At 39.7% G+C, this 22,606-nt stretch overlaps 1 pseudogene; it reads left to right on the top strand.

Annotated features, from left to right (window-relative positions):
* The first annotated feature begins 18,469 nt into the window (after nucleotides 1-18,469).
* Nucleotides 18,470-22,319, top strand: LOC133792157 (phenylalanine ammonia-lyase-like; annotated as a pseudogene).
* The last annotated feature ends 287 nt before the right edge of the window (nucleotides 22,320-22,606 follow it).

A 22,606-nucleotide genomic window follows, 5' to 3' on the forward strand; every position in this document is an offset into this window, starting at 1 on the left:
GGAAGAAGATAGAAAGAACTTGAAGGAGAAAAATGCAAGACTACAATGAAGCAAAAATCGTATATTCCTTAATCGTCTGTGCATACATAGAATTTTCCAACCCCCTCATCTGAGGGGTGGAAGCCTATATATAGATGGGCTCTAATGGCCTCTGATAAAAGGTGGTCCCAAGGGACAAGTTCGTATGTTAGTACTCTGTAAGAGTAGTGGTGCAAGGTGTTGTGGTGTCGATTCTGGTGCATGGTCAGGGGTTCTCAGGTAATGCCTCCTTTCTTTGTACGGGTTCGTACTACCACTACTCATTGGCATGGATGTCAAGGTCATGCCTCTGTCCTCCTCAGGGTCGTACACCCCGTACTCATATACGTACCATGTACACCTTGCTCCTGATGGTTCTTCTTGCACATTCGAGACTTGTATATTATCCAAACTTTCACCCATTTTTCTATGTATGAGAAGACTTTGCAAGTTACTGGAAGCAACAAGCGTAGCCACCTTCACCTATGATTCAAGGGACTCCAGCCGAAGCCTCTGTCATATAATATCTTCTATGTGTAGGTAACGAGATGGGTTCTCGAGCAAAGTTACAGTTCTAACACACGTGGGGCCTCGCGTAGGGAGGTGGGTGGCACCTCGGCATGGTCCGGATACGGTGAGGTGCACGCGGGTGCATGCAAGTGACGAGTCACTAGGGCCCTCACTATGCCCACATCACTATGTATTGTTGTGATTCTTGTGTCTGAATTTGGAGTGTTGATTCTTGTATGATTGTTGGAAATTATATGATGAAAATATGTGAATAAGGGTCCAAACTTGTAGTTTTCCTGGTGTTCAATTAGGGAGGTTTGTTAAGGAAATTCTAGGGAGAGTTGGTTGGGAGAAACATAAGAAAAACCCAGATTTTCTGGGTTCGAAGGGGGCGCGCTGCAACTCAACCCTAGGGCACTGCGGCGTGTGTAGCCATTTTGGCCTGGGATGCTCTCTGACTTGGCGGCGCATTGCGACTTACTAAGCCAAGTCGCGACCCACTAAGTCAAGTCACGACCCACCTGGGGATTTTTTCCGTAGAATTTTTTCTAGAATTGGTAAGGCTCGGGGGTTCAAACCTAGGTGCTCGAGACAATTTCTACTACCCGGTTTAGTAGAAATTGAGGTCTCAGAGGCTAGTTTCTGTCTCCTAAGTTCTTCTTTGGATTGAAAGTTAATAATTACCCATTGGACACTGTGACTAGGTTTATCGCCAAGGCTCGGGGCTGGGGATCGTGCTCGGAACTATTTTATTTTCTCCGCTCATAATTAAAGGTAAGAAAACTGCACCCATTTGTGGTTGTGTTGGGACTGAGTTTCCCTATAATTGAATACATATGTTGTATTATTGTGATATGTCATGTGAACATGAAATGGACGGCCTAAGAGAGTCGGGGTTGATAATCTGCACCCAGGTTGCGACTCGGCCACTGTGAGCCGGGGTCAGCTAGATAGACGCGGTCTTTCCCCCTGTGGATCACGAGATTTTGACTGTCACAAAACCACATCTATGTAGGGGCCACTATCCCTTTGCATTCTTTCTTTCGGTCAGTGGCATATTACTTTAATGTTTCTCCATTCCAGATACCTCCAAACGAGATGCATGCCTTGTCTGCTTTGTACATTCTTTATCACTTCCAGGGCTGGAATCCACCTACTCCTGATGAGGTACACTACTTCTTTGATTTTAGGACTATTCCTAGCCATAAGAACACAGGTTTTTTCCACCTCTGTCATAAGTACCTTCATGCCATTGCCCATAAATCAAATCTTGGAAAGTACTATACAGGATACTTTCTTACTTTAGATATTAAAGCCAACAACTTGGCTTTTACGCATGCGAGACCATTTTACGACCTCTACTGACCAGAAAGATGCATGATCAGTAGAGCTTCTGATGAACATGCCCATTGAGGAGAAGGATGTTGAGCAGTTGGTCAACTTGGATAACCTATGATTGGCAGGGTTGTTACAGAATAACCAAGACATTGTTGTGGGCAGTACTACTGATGAAGCAATCATGATCGACCAGTCAAATGCAGATACCAAAGTAGTAACTGACCAGTTCTCTCCTAAACCATCTCCCCAGCCACGCCGACCAGGTGATCTTATCATTAGAGAACCTCTTCTTGAGGACACTCTTCGACCCGCCTTCCCCACCAAGTCTTGGAAAGGAAAAAGCAATGAACTCCTTAGAGAAGACAGCTCATCGTCGGAGGACGAGGATGACATTTTTGATGAAATTCTAAACTCAAGTTTTTCTACTAACAATAACCATAGTTTATCTTATTCTAGATAACTTTGAGAATGATTGTGATAGGATTTTGTAGAGTCATGTTGTCACAATAGCAATTTTTGTTTACTTATTTCTCGATTTCACTAACCAGGTTTTTGCTTTACTTTTTCGCAGATTGAGACATGTTCAAGCAATTCAACACTCCCTCTGCACAGAAGAGGAAAACTGGTGAAGGTATCAGTGTGAATCCTCCAAGCAAGGTTGTGAGGATTGTCCCACCCGACCAAGGGAGATGATCCAACTAGTTGGCTACTATCCCACACTTGACTCCTTCGTCTATTCCATCTTCTGCCCCAAAGAAAACTACCCGACCAGCCGTCTTAAGTGAGCCCCTTCGCGTTGCATGTGAGAATGGAAGAGATTTACTTGACCTGATTCTTTACCATGAAAAGGCAACTCAAACCTTTGAGACTTTACCCCGATAGAGAGTTGAAGTTTCCCTCCACAAAGGCCTTGCAGAAGTAATGAGTGTAAATATCTTATCATAAAAAGCAGACACTCTCTTATTGATTCATCTTATTCTAAGTACCTTTATATTATTTATCTCAGGTACTCATCACTATTAGTCATGCTCAACGCCAAGCAGTTGACTATAAGGAGCTAGTCAAGGTCTTGAATGATCAATATGTGGAAGCCCAAGAAAATATTGAAAGCCTGGCTAAGTCTGAAAATTATCTCCAAGAAAAGACCGAGCAGGCAGAGAAAACAGTTGTCGACCGTGATAGATCTCTGAAGGAGTTGGCTGATGAAAATAGCAAGCAGATTCAGGCCAATAAGACATTGACCGACCAACTAAAGAAAAAGACTGAAGAGAATAAAGAGTTGAAACAGGAGAAGGAAGCTGATCTGGCTTGTTATGAAGAGATCTGCTTCAACTTATTCTATCAGATATGGAAGCAAAACAAGCCTCTCAACCTTGACTTTCTTTTGAAGAGGTAAAGGCCGAAGAGCTCGCCAAATGTAAAGCCAAGGTCGTCGAGGAGGCAGCTCTCCAGCTGGCACTATGCCTTCCTCTTCTGCTTTATCATTCCAATCAGAGGAGGTCCTGGATGTTGACGACGAAGTTGACCAGCCAAGGACAAGTGTGCCCGATTAGTGAACTTCCAACCCGACTAGTAGACTTTGTACCTGACCAGTAGTTTACTTCTTTATGCTTTTGTGAAGACAGTTGCTGCTTAGCAGCTTTGATATTTTGCTCGTACGGCCGAGTTATTTGGCATTTACTTTACTTTTCTTAATACATTTTAAGTCTTTTGTAAATAATAAAGTCACTTTGATTTATGCCTTATATTTTCGCATGAGTACTTATTTTTCTAACTTAGAAATTATAGACATTTAATAAGTCCCTACTAAGTACATTTTCTCACACTCTTATTGCTCTAACTTTTTATGAGCATAATGTGTATTTTCACACGAATATCTGCTTCTAACTTCAAATTTTGAAAAATTCCAAGTTACGTAAGCTTTGTCAAACAAGTTAGCTTAATGGCCTTTTTTACTTCAAAAATTTACAAGTCAGCCTAAAAACAAATATTTTAACTCGTGCTCTAATTTCCTATGTTGAATTATATACCAGTATACCCCATGTGCCCCCCAAGTTATCAAGGGTTAAAAGATCCTTGGTCACTTGCTACTTGACCGTTTATGTTCAAGCAGTTATTACTCGTGAAACACATCAAATATAAGAAAAAAATCCGAGCAGTTGAACACTGCTAGAATACCTGACCAGTTAATTACTGTCAATCTGCCCAGCCAGGTTAATACAGGTCAACTTTTACTGACCAGTTGAACACTGTTCAAGTATAAAAATAATCAACACATATGCATAAATTGTAGCAAGATTTGACCACCCTGGGCGTGATCTCTTTTATTACTCGTAAAAAAAAGGACAAAACGTGTCTAATAACGATTCTTAAACAAACAAAAATTATTCAAAGAAAATAAATGACTGGTTAGCTAATAACCAACTCATAAACAAACTTTATTAGCAAGTAAAATACATGAAACTAAGATACCACCCTGTAAGCAATATTTATTGATAATATTTCCTCAGGTGCTCACCATTCTAGTAGTTTTTTATTAGCTCTCCATTCAATTGAGAATGTTTGTAAGTGACGGGTGGAAAAACTTGCTCAGTCTGATATGGCCCTTCCCAGTTTGGTCCTAGCACTCCAGTTGTTGGGTCTTTATTGAACACCTTTCTAAGGACCAAATCTCTGACCTGGAACTTTCAATCTCTAACTCTAGAATTAAAATAGTGGGCCATCTTTTTTTGATAGGCAGCAACTCTCAAGCTCGCCCTTTCTCGTTTCTCTTCAATAAAGTCAAAAGATTCAGCTAACAATTGGTGGTTCTTTTCCTAGCCGTATGTGCTTCTCCAATGGGATGGGGGGTCAATCTCGATCGGGAACATAGCTTCATATCCATACGCCAAGGAAAAAGGAGTATGATCAGTTGTTGTCCGGGCAGTGGTTCTGTACGACCAAAGGACCTCTAGTAATTCCTATGCCCTGGAACCTTTGGCTTGTTCAAGGCGCTTCTTTAGAGTATCCTTCAACATTTTGTTGACTGCTTCAACTTGCCCATTCTCTTGCAGGTGAGCTACTGTGGAGAAACTCTTTGTGATGCCATGTCTAGTGCAAAAATCAGTAAATAAGTCGCTATCGAATTGAGTGCCTTTGTCAGACACTATTTTCTGCAGTAGACCATAGCGACATATGATATTTTTCACTACAAAATCTAACACTTTCTTCGAGGTGATCATTGTTAGTGGTTCTGCTTCAGTCCATTTAGTGAAATAATCCATAGCAACTACCGCGAATTGTACTCCTCCTTTTCCTTTGGGTAGTCTCCCGTCAGATCAATTCCCCATACTGCAAAAGGCTAGGGACTTTGCATTTTCTTCAAAACATTTGGAGGTGCTCTCGGTGTCTTAAAAAATCCCTGACATTTATCACATCTTTTCACATATTCCATGGAATCTTCGGTCATTGTAGGCCAGAAAAATTCTTGTCGCAAAATCCTTCATGCAAATCAGCAACCAAGTTTTTTTACTTGTTGGGTGTTACGCATCTAAGTAACAACATAGAGTACCCTATTCTATATAACACCTCATCCATCATGACATATCTGGTAGCTTGTCTCATTATCTTCTTTGCATCATTGCGGTTGTCTGGTAAGGTGCCTTGTTCGAGGTGTCATCCAAGTGTTAGCTATTGTGATGGGCATATTGCTTCCTGCTCAGTGATACATGGTTTTTCCAAGTATTCGACCGGTACTATATTCAAAGTTTCAGCATCTTTTGCACTGGCCAATTTTTCCAAGGCGTTTGCATTGGAGTTTTGCTCCCATGGTACCAACTTGATTGTGTACTCTTCAAACTATGCTAGCAAGTCCTTGGCTTTATTCAAGTAAGCCACCATGCGCAAACCTCTGGCCTAATATTCCCCCAAAATTTGGTAGAGCACCAACAGAGAATCACTATTTATTTTGACTGGTCAGGCATGAACATCTCTGGCCAATCGTAATCCCGCTAGGAGGGCTTCGTATTCCGCCTCATTATTTGAAGAATTGAATCTGAACCTTAACACACAATGGATTTGATGATGCTCGAGTGTGATTGGTATAAGCTGTGATGTCCATTCGAGGATCCATCCACAAAAATTTTCCAGGAAGGAAAAAAATTTCTCTGCCCAGCTACATTTTCTTGTTGGTCGGGAATATCAGGAATTCTGGTGCATTCAACAATGAAGTCCGCCAAAGCTTGTCCTTTAATGGCTGACCTTGGTTGATATTTTATTTTGAATTGGCCTAATTCAACGGCCCATTTAAGTAGCCAGCCAAAGGTTTCCAACTTTTGTAAAACTTGTCGTAAGGGCTTGTCGGTAAGCACTTTAATGGGATGTGCTTGGAAGTATGGCCGTAATTTGCGAGATGCGAGCACTAAATAGTATTCCAACTTCTCGATCAGTGGGTATCTTGATTCCTCTCATATCAGCCGCTTGCTAACGTAGTAGACCAGATGTTGTACTTTATTTTCTTCTCGTATTAGAGCAGCACTGACAGCATGCTCTGTGACTGCTAAGTAAATGAACAGATTATCTCCATCTATTGGTTTTGAAAGAACTGGAGGTTGGGCCACATTCCTCCGTCAATTCAAATTCCGTGCTCCCTTGAAGTGAGAGTCCCTTGAAGGAAAGAATCTAAAGGTAGAAGTGAGAGCATAGCTAGTAAGTTAAACAATGGGACACACTTGTCCATTGATTTGGAAATAAACCTACTTAGAGCACTCTTCCGCCCACTCAAACTCTGCACATCTTTAGTTCTGGTCGGGGAATTCATTTCTATGAGTGCCTAAATCTTCTCAGGATTGGACTCTATCCCACGTGAGTTAACAATAAACCCAAGAAATTTTCCAAAACTTACTCCAAACAAGCATTTAAAGGGGTTCAACTTCATGCGATACTTTCAAAGTATTGTAAAGCTTTCCCCTAGATCTTGTACATGCCCCCCAGCTTATTTCGACTTAACCAACATGTCATCAACATATACCTCCATATTTTTTCCAATCAAGTCATGGAACATGCCATTCACTAAACGCTGGTAGGTGGCACCTGGATTCTTCAGGCCAAATTGCATAACCTTATAAGACCAGAAGAACTTCTCTTCTAGCAACCTTCTCTTCTGTTGTATCGCTGGGTAGTTTTCATCTACGTTGAGCACATGGCTTATCACAGTTGGCGAAATACCCACCATATCCTAATGAGACCAGGCAAAATCGTCTTGATTCCTTTGCAAGAATCCTACTAGCAATGCTCTCACTTCTACCTTTAGATTCTTTCCAACCTTGATCACTCTAGTTAGGTCATTCTTATCTATTGGGATCTCATCTAAGTCTTCAATAGGTCTCACTCCACTATCCAAATCCCCAAAGCAGGGATCAATGTCTACTCTGTCGCTTTGGGCAACGCCCTGTTTGGTGACTTCATCATCAGATAGGGTTTGTTTCTTAGTAACACCATGAGTTCTCTCTTAGTCTGTAACTTTCAAAATACCTTCCTGGTCGGTCATATCTAAAATACCTTCCTGGTCAGTAACATTGATCGACATCCATCTCTTCAACTACTTCATCTTTCTCTCTACACACAATCATATTATTCTCCTTAAATCCCTTTCGTGCATGTAACTCCCTGGATAACCAAGACTGTTACAGTGTGTGTTGAAAATAGTGCAAGACTTGCTAATCAAGTCATTTGAAAAATATGTGATCCTAAAGTCATAATCAAGTTAGGGTTAAAAGATTTTGGTCATAAATGGACAATTTTCATTAAAATAAAATTTTAGTACATGGTATCCCAAAAACAGAGTTTAAATGAAAAATTTACAAACTTCCAAATGTCATATACAAGCAAAGGCCACTCTAATGGCAAGATACGCATTTTAGGTTTTTTTTCCCTGTACAATCCCCCGACCATGGCAAACGAGCAACTAGCAATGTACACCCCGCCCCTAGAGCTCTCCAACACATGGTTGATCCATTTTACCCTTGCCTTTACCTGCACCATGTAGCACTAGTGAGCCAAGGCCCAGCAAGAACACCATAACAACATAACAGACACATAATAAGTGAGTATAGTCAATGAATCACAAGTCCATCATGTAGATATTCAACTATTAATAGGCATCAGATTAACAACAGAAAACATATTTATATTCAACAGTTTATCACAATCATCATACAATACTCAGGGTCGACGCCCTTAGGTCGCACCCTCTGTTTAACCCACTAGCGTCGGCTCGCTTAAGCCGAGTCCAGTGTTTATCTAGCTGACCCCAGCTCTCAGTTGCTGGGTCGTGTCCTGTGTGCAAATTATCAGCCCCAACTCTCTTAGGCAATTTATTTCAGCTCACATGGCATATCACAATCATGCAACATATGTAATCAAATATAGGGAAACTAAGTCCCAAAACAGCCACACAAGGGTACATTTTTCTTACCTTTAATTTCGAACGGAGAAAAAGAAATGGTTCCGAGTACGATCCTCAGCCTCGATCCTTGGCGATAAACCTAGTCACAGTGTCTAATAGGTAATTATTAACTTCCAATCAAAATAAAAACTTAGGAGACAGAAACTAGCCTCCGGTACCTCAATTTCTACTAAACCGGGTAGTATAAATTGTCCCGAGTGCCTAGGTTTGAACCCCCGAGCCTTACCAATTCTAGAAATAATTCTAACGCTAAAATCCCCAGGCAGGTCACTACTTGGCTTAGTGGGTCGTGACTTACACCAAATCAGAGAGAAAGGTCCCAAGCCAAAGGGGAGGTGGGTCGCGACTTGGCTTAGTAAGTCGCGGCGCGCCCCCAATCATGAGAGTTACCCCAAGCCAAAATGGCTACACGCGTCGCGGCACCCCAGGGCTGGGTCGCAGCGCACCCCCTTTGAACCCAGAAAATCTGGGTTTTCTCTTCCTTCTTCCCAGCCAAGAACATCAAGATTAAACCCAGAATTTTCCCGAGCAAATCTCCTCAATTCAACATAAAACTAGCTACGAATTCAAGATGATATCACATATTTCTAATCACCAAAACCTTAACAACTAAATCAAAATCACTATCCCAATTCATCAGCTTTTATCACCCAAAAACTCTGTCTAATTCATCATCCAATTCCTACTCAAGAATCCAGAGTTTTACCTAGACAACTCAGCAAAAATTCAGAAATGAAAGTTAGAGTTCTTACCTTAATTATGACTGAACCTTCTCTGAATTCCAGCTCAAATCCCCAGCTTGAATCCCCAAGCTCCTAAGCTAAATTTCTGACTTCCAAGCCTCAACTCAGCCTTTCCTTCAATTTCCTCCTTCAATTAGCACCAGCTCAAGGCCTAAACTTATTCCCCCTGTGTCCTTAGCTTCAAAGTTCAATAAGGGAGAGTGATATAGAGGGAGTACGTGAAGGAGTACGTGAGGGAGAGTTTGAGATTTATGAGTTACTTCTACATCATTCTGCCTTAGTCTTAGATGACTCCTAAGTATATCCTTAGACTTATGAAAAGACTATTTTACCCTCTAAGGCTTACTAGTCCTCAAGTTGTCCTTAGGGGTAACTTGTGTTGGGGTTTTATGCCCTAATTAAAATCCAAATTCTTTGTAATCTCATTTTATTATCAATAAAAGAATAGAAATCATTTTTTGGCTTGGTCAATCATTTTTCTCACATGTTTTATTTTCATGATAATTTGTTTAATATAAACTTCTATTAAATCCCGAGCATATGTTCAAAATAAGTTAGTCCTAAGATTAGTCAGTGCACAGGATTTACACTGACTTGCCAATCTACGATATGATCTACTTACACATTACAGTGTTATGTTCATTCCAGAACATTAGCAAAGTAGATAAGATCGGATGTATTTGTTACATTGGACAGGACCGATATTGACAGTTGATAAGATAAGTAAACATACAGTTATTATCTATTCTAGTCATATCATATAGTTGACCATAGGTCAATTCAATCTCAATTCTAAGTGGTTAGTATTCTAGATGATTGTATTATTTGAGTTCTTTGACTTGTTCGTTAACAGCTTACCCTACGGACTAGCCCATACTTACATCTTGGGAACTCGGTAGTATAATTGAGTGGGAGTGTTAATCATAGATATGAACATCTATAGCTTCTGATGAAGAAGTGAAATGATGGTTTCCTTTTAGTTTGGTTCAAGGTGTTAAAAGATAGAGATCTCATTTCAGTAATTAAATTAGTTTACTAAAATATCATTTACAAGGAACTAAGTGTTTTAAGGATAAAATACAATGAGGGGTAAAACGGTATTTTAGTCCCATCTCATTGTAGACCGTCTATAGAGGATTGAGTGACAATTATGGTTGTAACAATGGATAATTAATAGCGTATCTATATTTGTTATAGAGCGTTCTATGAATTCAAGAGTGCAATTCCGAGTCTATAGTGGAGTCATGAGGAATTAATAAGTTAGTAAATTTATTTGTTAGATTTATGATAACTTATTGGAGCTTTTTTTCATAGGCCCATGGTCCACATTGTACCTTGAATAAAATCATCTAGATAGTCTCAATTAATTGATTTAATTATCAATTAGAATTATCAAAGTTGACCAAGTCAATTTTGGATAGTTTCACAGAGTTATGTAATTTTGAGAAGAAAAGAGAAATTAGGACAGATTTATTAATTAAGATAAATTGGTATCTAAATTATTAAATAAGTTTAAATCAAGGTTCAAATTATAAATAATTAGTTTTATAAAGGATTTAAATAATTATTTAATTAATTAAATCAATAGAAAATATTACAGGCCTTCATTTTAAGTCCAATGGGCTTATAATCAAATGGGAAATTTCACGGGCCTAAAGCCCATGATAATTTCGACCTAGGGCTTCAAATTGGCTATTATTATTTTTTTTTAATTAAATTAAATGGCCTAATTGAGTCTATAAAAGGAGTGCTTAGAGAGAAGTCAAAACACAAGTTCAGACTTCTAAGACGACAGGAAAGTTTAATCACTGGTTTTCTGATAGTTTTAGATTCTCTCTAAACATAAGTCCTTTTCTAAGCCTCTTATTATTATTTTCTCTTCTTCTCTCTGTATCTATCTCATGAGTTGAGAATTTCCCACACTAGTCTAGGTTATTCTAAGGATACATTGGAAGACTGTGAAGAAATTACAAGAATGGTTCAGTTTCTTGATAATACTCTGTGACAGAAAGGATACAAGAGTTAGAGAAACTGAAGGAAGGACTCTTTCATTCCGCTGCGTATACTATAAGTATTCTTATCTTTTTTTTCTCTTTGAATTCAATTTTAGAAACATGTTCTAGGTTATCTCATAATATTTGTTTAATATTAGATCTACATGAAAATAAATAAAGATCCAGTATAAGGTTCCTAAAAACTTGGTTATTTTCCCCTAGTTCCCGCTAATTCCTCAAATGCTCCTAATATTTTCCACTAATCACGTCATCCAATTAATTACCAATTATCTAATAATTTCCAAATTATTCTCTACATTCCTGAAAATATCCCCAGGCTCCACCGAGCCAGGTATTAATCCCTGCTGTGACTATTTCGCCAATCCGCTCACTAGGACCGTCTCGAGCCATATGCAGCAATTATATCCACATAATAATGTGGTCTCAAAAATTATCACACATAATCACATTTATGCCCTTAACGGGCCAAAATTACAAATATGCCCTTATAAGCTAAACAGAGCCCACATGCATATTTAATACTCAAAAACATGCATTTCACATATCCATATAATCTTGCATGCCACAAAATCATGCATTAAATCATTTAATCACATATATACCAATTATGCCCTCCCAACACGCTAATCAAGGCCCTTAAGCTTTATTAGCAATTTTGGGTCGTTACAACTATCCCCTCCTACTGAGAATTTCGTCCTCAAAATTTACTTGAATAATTTGGGATATTGATCCCGCGTCGCTGACTCAAGCTCCCAAGTCACTTCCTCAACCCTGCTATTCCTCAATAACACTTTGACTAGAGGAATCGTTTTGTTCTATAGAACCTTGTCTTTTCTGTCTAAGATCTGAACTAGTCGTTCTTCATAAGACAAATTTGTCTACAGTTCCAAGTTCTCATACTTCAACACATGAGTTGTATCTGAGACGTATTTCTGAAGCATAAAAATATGGAATACTTTATGAACTCCTGACAATAACGGTAGCAAAGCCAATCTATAAGCCACCTGCTCAATCCTCTTCAGGATCTCAAAAGGTCCAATGAATTTAGGGCTCAGCTTGCCCTTCTTCCCAAACCTTCTCACCCCTCGAAGTGGTGAGACTCGCAGAAACACGTGGTCCCTTACCTGGAACTCCACGTCCCTACGCTTAGGATCAACGTAGCTTTTCTGACTGCTCTACGAAGAGAGCATTCAAGCTCAGATCTTCTCGATATCTTCATTAGTCTTCTGAACCATATCCGGTCCCAAATACTTTCTCTCACCCATCTCATCCCAAGAGATGGGTAATCTACACCTCCTTCCATAAAACATCTCGTATGGAGCTACTCCAATCGTTGATTGATAACTGTTGTTGTATGAAAACCCAATCAACGGGAGATACTTGCTCCAAGACCCCTCGAAGTCTATCACACATGCTATGAGAATGTCCTCCAGCACCTGAATCGTCCTCTCAGACTATCCATCAGTCTGAGGATGAAAGGTCGTACTAAACTTCAACTGAGTCCCCAATTTTCCTCTTAAAATAGTGCAAGACTTGCTAATTAAGTCATTTGAAAAATATGTGATCCTAAAGTCATAATCAAGTTAGGGTTAAAATATTTTGGTCATAAATGGACAATTTTCATTAAAATAAAATTTTAGTACATGGGAACCCAAAAACAGAGTTTAAAGGACAAATTTACAAACTTCCAAAAGTCATATACAAGCAAAGGCCACTCTAATTGCAAGATACGCATTTTAGGTTTTATGTCCCTATACAATCCCTCGACCATGGAGGACGAGCAGCTGGCAATGTACACCCCACCTTTAGAGCTCTCCAACTCATGGTTGATCCATTTTACCCTTGCCTTTACCTGCACCACGTAGCACCTGTGAGCCAATGCCCAGCAAGAAAACCATAACAACATAACAGACACATAATCAGTGAGGATAGTCAATGAATCACAAGTCAATCATGCAGATATTCAACTAATCATAGGCATCAGATTAACAATAGAAAGCATATTTATATTCAACATTTTATCACAATCATCATACAATACTCAAGGTCGACACCCTTAGGTCGTACCCTCTGTTTAACCCACTAGCGTCGACTCGCTTAGGCCGAGTCTAGTGTTTATCTAGCTGACCCCAGCTCTCAGTGGTCGAGCCACGTCCTGTACGCAAATTATCTCCCTTGGCTCTCTTAGGCCATTTATTTCAGCTCTCATGGCATATCACAATCATACAACATATGTAATCAAATATAGGGAAACTCAGTCCCAACACAACCACACAAGGGTGCAGTTTTCTTACCTTTAATTCTGAACGGAGAAAAAGAAATGGTTCTGAGTACGATCCCCAGCCTCGATCCTTGGCAATAAACCTAGTCACAGTGTCCCACGGGTAATTATTAACTTCCAATCCAAATAAATACTTAGGAGACAGAAACTAGCCTCCGGGATCTCAATTTCTACTAAATCGGGTAGTAGAAATTGTCCCGAGCGTCTAGGTTTGAACCCCCGAGCCTTACCAATTCTAGGAATAATTCTAAGGCTAAAATCCCCAGGAGGGTTGCTACTTGGCTAAGTGGTTTGTGACTTGCCCCCAAGTCAGAGAGCAAGGTCCCAAGCCAAAGGGGAGGTGGGTCACGACTTGGCTTAGTAAGTCGCGGCGCTCCCCCATGTCAGAGAACTACCCCGGGCCAAAATGGCCACACGCGTCACGGTGCCCCAGGCTGGGTTGTGGCACGCCACCTTCGAACCCAGAAAATCTAGGTTTTCTCCTCCTTCTTCCCATCCAAGAACATCAAGATTAAATCCAGAATTTTCCCAAGCAAATCTCATCAATTCAACATCAAACCAACTACGAATTCAAGATGAGATCACATATTTCTAATGACCAAAACCTTAGCAACTATATCAAAATCACTATCCCAATTCATCAGCTTTTATCACCCAAAAACTCTGCCTAATTCATCATCCAATTCCTACTCAAGAATCCAGAGTTTTACCTAGATAACTCAGCAAAAATTCAGAAATGAAAGTTAGTGTTCTTACCTTAATTATGACTGAACCTTCTCTGATTTCTAGCTCAAATCCCCAGCTTGAATCCCCAAGCTCCTAAGCTGAATTTCTGACTTCCAAGCCTCAACTCAGCCCTTCCTTCAATTAGCACCAGCTCAAGGCCTAAACTTATTCCCCCTTTGTGTCCTTAGCTTCAAAGTTCAATAAGGGAGAGTGATAGAGAGGGAGTACGTGAGGGAGATCTTGAGAGTTCTGAGTTACTTCTACATCATTCTACCTTTCTCTTAGGTGACTCCTAAGTATATCCTTAGACTTATGAAAAGACTATTTTACCCTCCAAGGCTTACTAGTCCTCAAGTTGTCCCTAGGGGTAACTTGGTCATTTTCCCCTAGTTCCCGCTAATTCCTCAAATGCTCCTAATATTTTCCACTAATCACGTCATCCATTAATTACCAATTATCTAATAATTTCCAAATTATTTTATACATTCCCGAAAATAACCCCCAGGCTCCACTGAGCCAGGTATTAATCCCCGCTGTGACTATTTCGCCAATCCGCTCACTAAGACCGTCTCGAGCCATATGCTGCAATTATATCCACATGATAATGTGGTCTCAACAATTATCACACATAATCACATTTATGCCCTCAACTGGCCAAAATTACAAATATGCCCTTATAAGTTAAACAGAGCCCGCATGCATATTTAATACTAAAAAAAATGCTTTTCACATATCCATATAATCATGCATTAAATCATTTAATCACATATATACCAATTATTCCCTCCCAGCACACTAATCAAGGCCCTTAAGCCTTGTTAGCAATTTTGGGTCGTTACAGTGCCTTAACCACTGAAGCATTGTAACACTCCCTATCTTCTCTTTGGATTCCTTGGACACATCCCATGCCTGTACTGGTCGGGAACTTCATAGACAGGTTCCATATGGACATTGCTGCATGTAGATCCATGAGTAGTGGCTGACCAATCACCACATTGTATGTCGATGAGCAGTCTACTATCAAAAACTCGGTCATTACTATTTCATGCCTAAGAGCATCTCCAGCTGTGGCTGCCAGCCTGATTGTTCCGGCTAGCCTGTAAATAATTTGAGAGCAAGGCTTCAAGTCATTGATGGACAACTTCATCTTTTCGAAAGATGACTTGTAGATAATGTCCACCGAGCTTCCCGTATCAACCAAACACATTTTTACTTTCATGTTTGGGATTTGTACCGTAGTGACAAGTGGGACATTGTGAGGATACCTAACGTGTCTAGCATCATCCTCTGTGAAAGTGAGAGACTCACTTTTGTACTGAAGATTATTTGGAGATCGCTCCTCAACAGTCATGATCTCTGATGATGCATTTATCTCATGTCGACGTGTCTTGGCATACATCTCCCTTTCTTTGTTACTATCACCGGCCAAGTGTGGTCCTCCACATATAGTGTCAAGATAAATTCCATGGGCTCGGGTTGTAAGGGTGGAGATCGTTGTTGTTTAAACCCAGGATTGTTGTTGCTTCCTCCTCCTTGGGTTTTCTCTGCCCGGAACTTTTTCAACTTTCCCAACCAGAGAAGAAATTCTATCTCATCTTTGAGGTGATTGCATTCGTTTGTATCGTGACCATAATCTCCATGAAAACGACAAAACTTATTCATATCCCTCTTACTCATTTCTTTTTTGATAGGTGGAACTTTTTGGTAAGGAACTTCCTGATTAGTGGCGAGATAAATCTCTGCTCGGCTACTTGAGAGAGTTGTGTAATTTTTGAACCAAGGTTCATACTTGGTTGGCTTATCATTTGGCCCCGACTTTGCCTTTTTTTCATCATGGCGGTCAGACTCGTTGTTCCCATGTTTCTTTCCACCATTTTGGTCATTCCCATCAGCCTTGGGGGGATCAGATGATCCGCCTGGGTTATTTATGCCCTTCTCTTTTTCGATTGCATCATCCAATTTCATATATTTGTTCACCCGGTCAAGAAATTTTTGAAGTGTTGAAATTGGGTTTCGATGAATACTATCCCACAAGGGGCTTCAATAAGTGATTCCAGAGGATATGGCTACCATCTTTCCCTCATCACCTACAATAGTTTCCCTATTAGTTTCTCTCATGAATCGTTGTATGTAACTCTTCATAGATTCATCCTTTCCTTGCTTGATGTCTGCCATGTGATTTGCATAGACTGGTGGGGTCCAGGCAGTGCTAAATTGTCGACAAAATTCTTTCTATAACGTTTCCCATAAGGTAATGAAATTTGGTTTAAACTTCCAATACCATTCTTGGGCAGTATCTCACAGCGTAGTTGGGAAGACTCTGCACCAATAATCATCGCTCACCCCGAGCAGTTCCATCTAATCCTCAAATTTTCCAACATGTCTGATCAGATCTTATTTCTCTATATACAGTGGTAGCACCTGTGCTTTATATGTTGCTGGCGGCTGGGCCGTTCTAATAGGAGCACAAAGGGGACTGCCACTCCTATGATCTACTACTTCTAGCCCAAATGATCGTTTAGATAAGCCTTGTACTGTAGCTGCTAGTGCATCAAGCTGGGCTTGGATGGCTGGTGCAACTAATGAAGTTCCCCTATTTTTACCTCCTAGTCTGGAATTTCCGTCTGGGGCAATGCCGTTAACTATTTCTACTTGATCACCAGGGCCGGTAAGATCTTGCCCTTCAAACTGGACAGTCTTCCTCTTGTAGCTAATGACATCTCTCAAATCTTTCCTTCTCATATGGTTTTTGACTTTTCCTTCTCAGATGGTATATTAGCGGGATCAGGATTTTCCACTACGCTGTTGGTCGGGATGTAGCGGTGGTTTCTCATGATGAACAGGGTGGTCTTTTCCTCTTTCCAAGTGGTCATTACCCTCTCAGTCTTTTGATCGGTCAGTTTGATGACTATCAACCTCATCCCCACCATATCCATCTTTGTATTGGGGAGTTTTCTTATCTCAAGGAGCTCTGGTCAGCTCTGGTCTGGTTATTCCCCGAGGGGGGAGGGGGTTGCTTACTACCTGACCTGTGACTTCCTGATCGAGAAGTTTCTGACTGGTGACTTCTGAAAGGGGTTCTAGAATTCTCTCTTTGCGTTGATGCAGTTCTAGAGCGGACTCTGTTATCTGTCCGACCAGTTTGATTATTTTGACTCTGGTCAGGTCCCCGAGAGTCTGTCCTCCTAGTAGGGCAGTTGTTTGTGTTGTGGCCTGAGTGTTGGCTTGAGCCAACTTGGTAGCCACTTCTAGATTGAGTGCTGCCTCGCGATGTCGCTAGTTGGCTTCCTCCTTCCTTCGTCTGATATCTTTGCTTCTAGCATCCATATCTTATTTTTTCTGCTCTAATGCAGCCTTCGGCCTGACCATCTCTTCAACAAAAGACTCTTGCCGAGCATTGAATTGCATCATCTCTTCTTGAAAAACTCCCATGGTTTCCTAGAGTTGTTCAACCTCTGGTGTTATCTCCTCGAGAGTAACTTTGGGCTCAATGTCAGGATTCTCAGGTGTAGTAGGACCTTCTGGTTTAACAGTCTCCTTTGTAGTTGAAGTATCGGGCTTCTTGGGTGCCATAATGAATGGAATGATAGTGTGTTTCTTCTATTCAGGCTCTCAATGAAGCACCAAAAATGTTGACTACAATTTTGGCCGACGGCGAGTAAACGCAAAAACGACGATAAATATAATAGCCTTGAATAGAAAATAAATTACACAGACAATTTTATAGTGGTTCAGCTCCAATTTATTGGTAATAGCCTAATCCACTTGCAGTTTTGATATATGTTGACCTACACTCAAGATCAGATGAACCTAATCTAACTGAGTTTCTTAAGCATAAGTCATAAAAACAGAGTTTCTTTCTGGAGAATACAAGCTTTCTCTCTCTAAATTCTCTTAGAAAATGCTCTCAGAAGTTCCAAGTAAAAGTTCCTAGAAGTTCCAAAGTCCAAAATTCAAAAGTCCCTCAAATGATGCCATGGGCTCTCTATTTATAGGTTCATGGATTGTACAAGAAAGGTCTCTCGTTTAGACATATTCTTTGGTTGTTTTAACCAATTTTAATTGATAAAGTAATAAACAAATTCAAAATACAACAATATGGCTATGACTTTGGGATATCTGAGAGATTCTCGCGGTTGTTACGGGTGATTCTGGTTGTAGTCGTTACTGAGATTCTGTAGAAAAGTTACTGGGCAGTTAACTCCTAAGATTCTGACATATCCGGTCGGTTGCACTCCTTAATATGACATAGCTGGTCGACTAGGTCTTCTTCCTGATGTAGCTGGTCGGCTATGTCTCCTTCTTTACATAGCTGGTCAGGTATGTCTCCTTCTTGACGTAGCTGGCCGGCTACGTCACTTCCCTGACATAGCTGGTCGGCTATATCACTTCCATGACATACCTAGTCAGGTATGTCTCTTTGCTTGTCATGCCTTGTCGAGTATATCACTTCCTGGCCAGGTAAATTCATACTTGTTTTTGCTCGACCAGATCAAACCATCCTTGCGGTCAATATTCTTCCCAACCAGTGATACGACGACTCTGTAGGTCATTTTCTAACATTTTCATATCCCTTGGTTGACACATTTATTGACCATTAATGCGCCACTTGATATCCATGCATTTCCACCTGTCACTTCTGATTGCCACGTCATCGAACTGAAATTTTGGGGATAACAGGTTTAAAGAGAAAAAATAGGTGTTATTTTTTTAAAATCTTATTTTACCCTTATAAACTAAGATTTATTTAATAAAATATAACTTTGGGGACCTATATGGGCCATAAAAGAAAGGTTGGAGATTGAATTGGTACAAAATAAAGGTTGGGGACCTAAGTGATACAATCGGTAAAGTATGGGGACTCCAAGTGCTATTTACCTTTTTCTATTTTGTATCAAATTTTTACATTACATCATACGTCAACTTCTCTAAAAATAATTATTTTAAATATTTTTCTTACTATCAATAATACTCCTATATCTTTTAATATCAATAAAATATGTTGAGTAGCTACTCTTCATTGCAGTAAATATATATATACAAAATATATCACCTAATGTAAGGGCTATTTTTGTTACTTTTCTTTTCTCTAGGTTAAAGAAATATTATTTTGCATCACCTATTGGAAGTGCTCTTATGTGTGAGATTGGAGGAATCGTCACTCTCATCTCCTTAAACCAACGCTAAGGATAATTTTATTTTATTTTTTGACAACTCTAAAGCTATTTTAAATCTCTAAAATAATGCACTTTTTACACTACGTATGAGAGCTACTCCAAATTTCTTTATACTTTCTTTGGTGGAATTTCTTTTTTGTTAATTTTAGTAAGTATTATTTTTGTTGTCTATATAATATATTATTTATGAATAATTTCTCAGATTTATCTTCTTCTTTTCTTACTTCCTTGTTGTTGTTAGATTGAAAAAAGAAAAGAAATGGTAACGCGTGATTCATATACAGCATGAGTAGGTTTAGATAGTCAAATATTTGACTAATGCCTTTTGGTATCAATTCGATATATTCTTGAATGTGCGAGTGTTCGGCAATGGATCAACATTAGAAGAAAGCCACAAGCTGCCACAGACAGCATCAAGGGCTACCATGCTAGTAAGGATCAACACCCTTCTTCAAGGATACTCAGGCATCTGATTTGAGATTCTAGAAGCAATCGCTAAGCTTCTCAACCTCAACATCACTCCATGCCTCCTCCTCTGAGTCTCCATCTCATCCTCTAGAGACTTTCTCCCTTTTTCCTACTTATTGGGCCTCTTGATTGGAAGGCCCAATTCCATTGCCATTGAACTTAATGGAGAGGTCCTTACTGCATCGGAGGCTTTTGAGCTTGCTGGCAAAATTGGGAGGTTCTTTGAGTAGGAACACAAGGAAGGTCTTGATTTTGTGAATGGCACTGAAGCTGGAGTTGGCCATGCTTGCTTGGTTCTATTTGAGGATAATGTGTTGACTGCTTTGGCCCATGTTTTATTAGCCATCTTTGCAAAAGTTATGTTAGCCAAGCCAGAGTTTACTGACCACTTGACTCATATGTTGAAGCACCATCCCAACCAAATAGAAGTTGCATCCATAATGGAGCACATTTTGGATAAGAGTTGGTATCTATCAAAGAAGCTTGACCATGAAACTGGTCCACTACAAAAGCCTAAGCAAGATCTTTATGCACTTTGTACTTCGCCTCAATGGTTGGGACCACAAATTGAAATGATTAGATTTGCAACCAAAACTGTTGAGATTGAGATTAACTCGGTAAACGACAACCCTTTGATTGACGTTTCAAGAGACAAGGCGTTACATTGTGGGAATTTTCAAGGCACCCCAATTGGTGTTTCTATGGACAATACAAGATTAGCCTTGGCTTCCATTGGGAAACGCATGTTTTCTCAGTTGTCAGAGTTGGTCAATGATCTCTACAATAATGGGTTGCCTTCAAATCTCTCAGGTGGTCGCAATCCAAGCTTGGATTATGGATTTAAAGGATTTGAGATAGCCGTGGCGGCCTATTGCTCTGAGCTCCAATTTCTTGCTAACCCTATGACCAATCATGTCCAAAGTGTCGAGCAACACAACCAAGATGTCAACTCATTAGGGCTAATCTTGTCACAAAAGACAGCTAAAGCAGTGGAAGTCTTGAAGTCATGTCCGCAACCTACATAATTGCACTTTTTCAAGCAATAGACTTGAGGCATTTGGAGGAGAACTTGAAGAGCATTGTTAAGAACACAGTTAGCGTATTGGCCAAGAAAGTGTTGACCACAGGGGTCAAAGTGGAGCTTCACCCTGCAAGATTTTGTGAGAAGGAAATGCTTAAACTGGTTTTGCGTGAGCAAGTTTTCTCCTACATTAATGATCCATGTAGCCAAACTTATCCACTATTGCAAAAGCTAAGGTATATTCTTGTGGATCATGCATTATTAGCAAACAACAATGATCGAAACCCTACTTCAATCTTCTCAAAGATTGGAAGCTTTGAAGAGGAACTGAAGACCTTTTTTCCGAAAGAAGTTGAGGCAGCAAGAACCGCCTTTGAGAGTGGAAATCCCAACATTTTGAATAGAAGCAAAGCGTGTAGGTCTTCACCCTTGTATAGGTTTGTGAGAGAAGATTTGGGGACTGAGTTTTTGACTGGAGACAAGGTCAAGTCTTCGGGAAAGGAGATTAATAAGGTGTTCGAAATTGAAATTAATCCTAATGATACCCAAAACGTGTTGCAAACCAAATATACCCATATGAAAAAATCGATATGCTATCCATATTCACATATATATGAATGAATCTGTTTCTAAGGTTTCTTTCAGTTTCTTAGTAACAATGGGTGACGGTATTCTACCTAAATAGTAGATACGGGTAATAAATAAGAGAATACTAACAATATTATTGAGACTAGAACTCATAGGGAATAAAATTTATGGATGGAATCAAATATTTTGTAGTTACAGGTGCCTTTTCCCAGAGAAAGACGATCAAACAATTCTCAATCATGGTCCTTGCAGATCGGATCATCCATATAATATACAAAAAGAAACTCCAGATATTTGATATCTTTCTCTTTGAATGAGATCTCAATTCCAGCGACAGTTTCATTAGATATCTTACAACTAGAATCCCTCTTTTTTCTGGGCCAGTTCCTCCACCATCACGAGCCTTAGTTAGATTCAGGAATGATACACTTGTTAGTTATTGGGAGAACCCAAGTAATGAATGAATCCCATGGAGGTATAGGAGTAGTATTATTTACCAACCCAATTTATTCTGCCTTTTCGTTGGGATTTTTTCTTATTTGTATATCCTTATTTTATATTTTATTAAATTTGTATTTTGTAGCTGTTGCACAACTCCTTTGCTCCTTGCATGCTCAAGTGACTTGAAAAGGGGATTTGTCGATAGCAGATTCGGGTATCTCGTACACATTCCGACAATTGGCCAAGCTGGTAAGTCAACTTCAAAGTGGATTTGTTGTGTGAAGAGTGTGTTATGATATGTGGCCACCTGCCTGGTGGGGGTAATGGTCCTATTTGACCTCTATACATTGTTTACATCAAAAAATGGAATAATCAGCACTCTCGAGTAACTGGTCGAGCCACTAGGGTAGCTAAAGTCGTGATAAACCCCGTCAACAAAATGGGTCCTATAAAAATTCCATCTATTCCCAACCTCCAAGAAAAATTAAAAAAATTTAATTGATCCTATGCTCAAATGTCTTAAGGAATGGAATGGTCACCATGTATAACGCTCAAGAAAAAGAAGAAGAAGAAGAAGAAGAAGGACTCTGAGCTTAAACTAAGACTAAGATTATCTTATATAATAATACGATGCTATTTTAGTTTTGAATAAGACTAAGATTATCTTATATAATAATATGATGTTATTTTAGTTTTGAATAAGTATGTTGGATGAACTTTGAAGTTCTAATTATGCTCTATGGCTAGCTACTTTTACTTGTTCGAGTGTCTAGTTTGGAGAATGTGTGTACTAAAATGACACTCTCTACTCTGATGTAAGTAGGTTTCCATATAT

The sequence above is a fragment of the Humulus lupulus genome, chromosome 7 (genome assembly GCF_963169125.1).
Source record: "Humulus lupulus chromosome 7, drHumLupu1.1, whole genome shotgun sequence".
Lineage (NCBI taxonomy): Eukaryota > Viridiplantae > Streptophyta > Magnoliopsida > Rosales > Cannabaceae > Humulus > Humulus lupulus.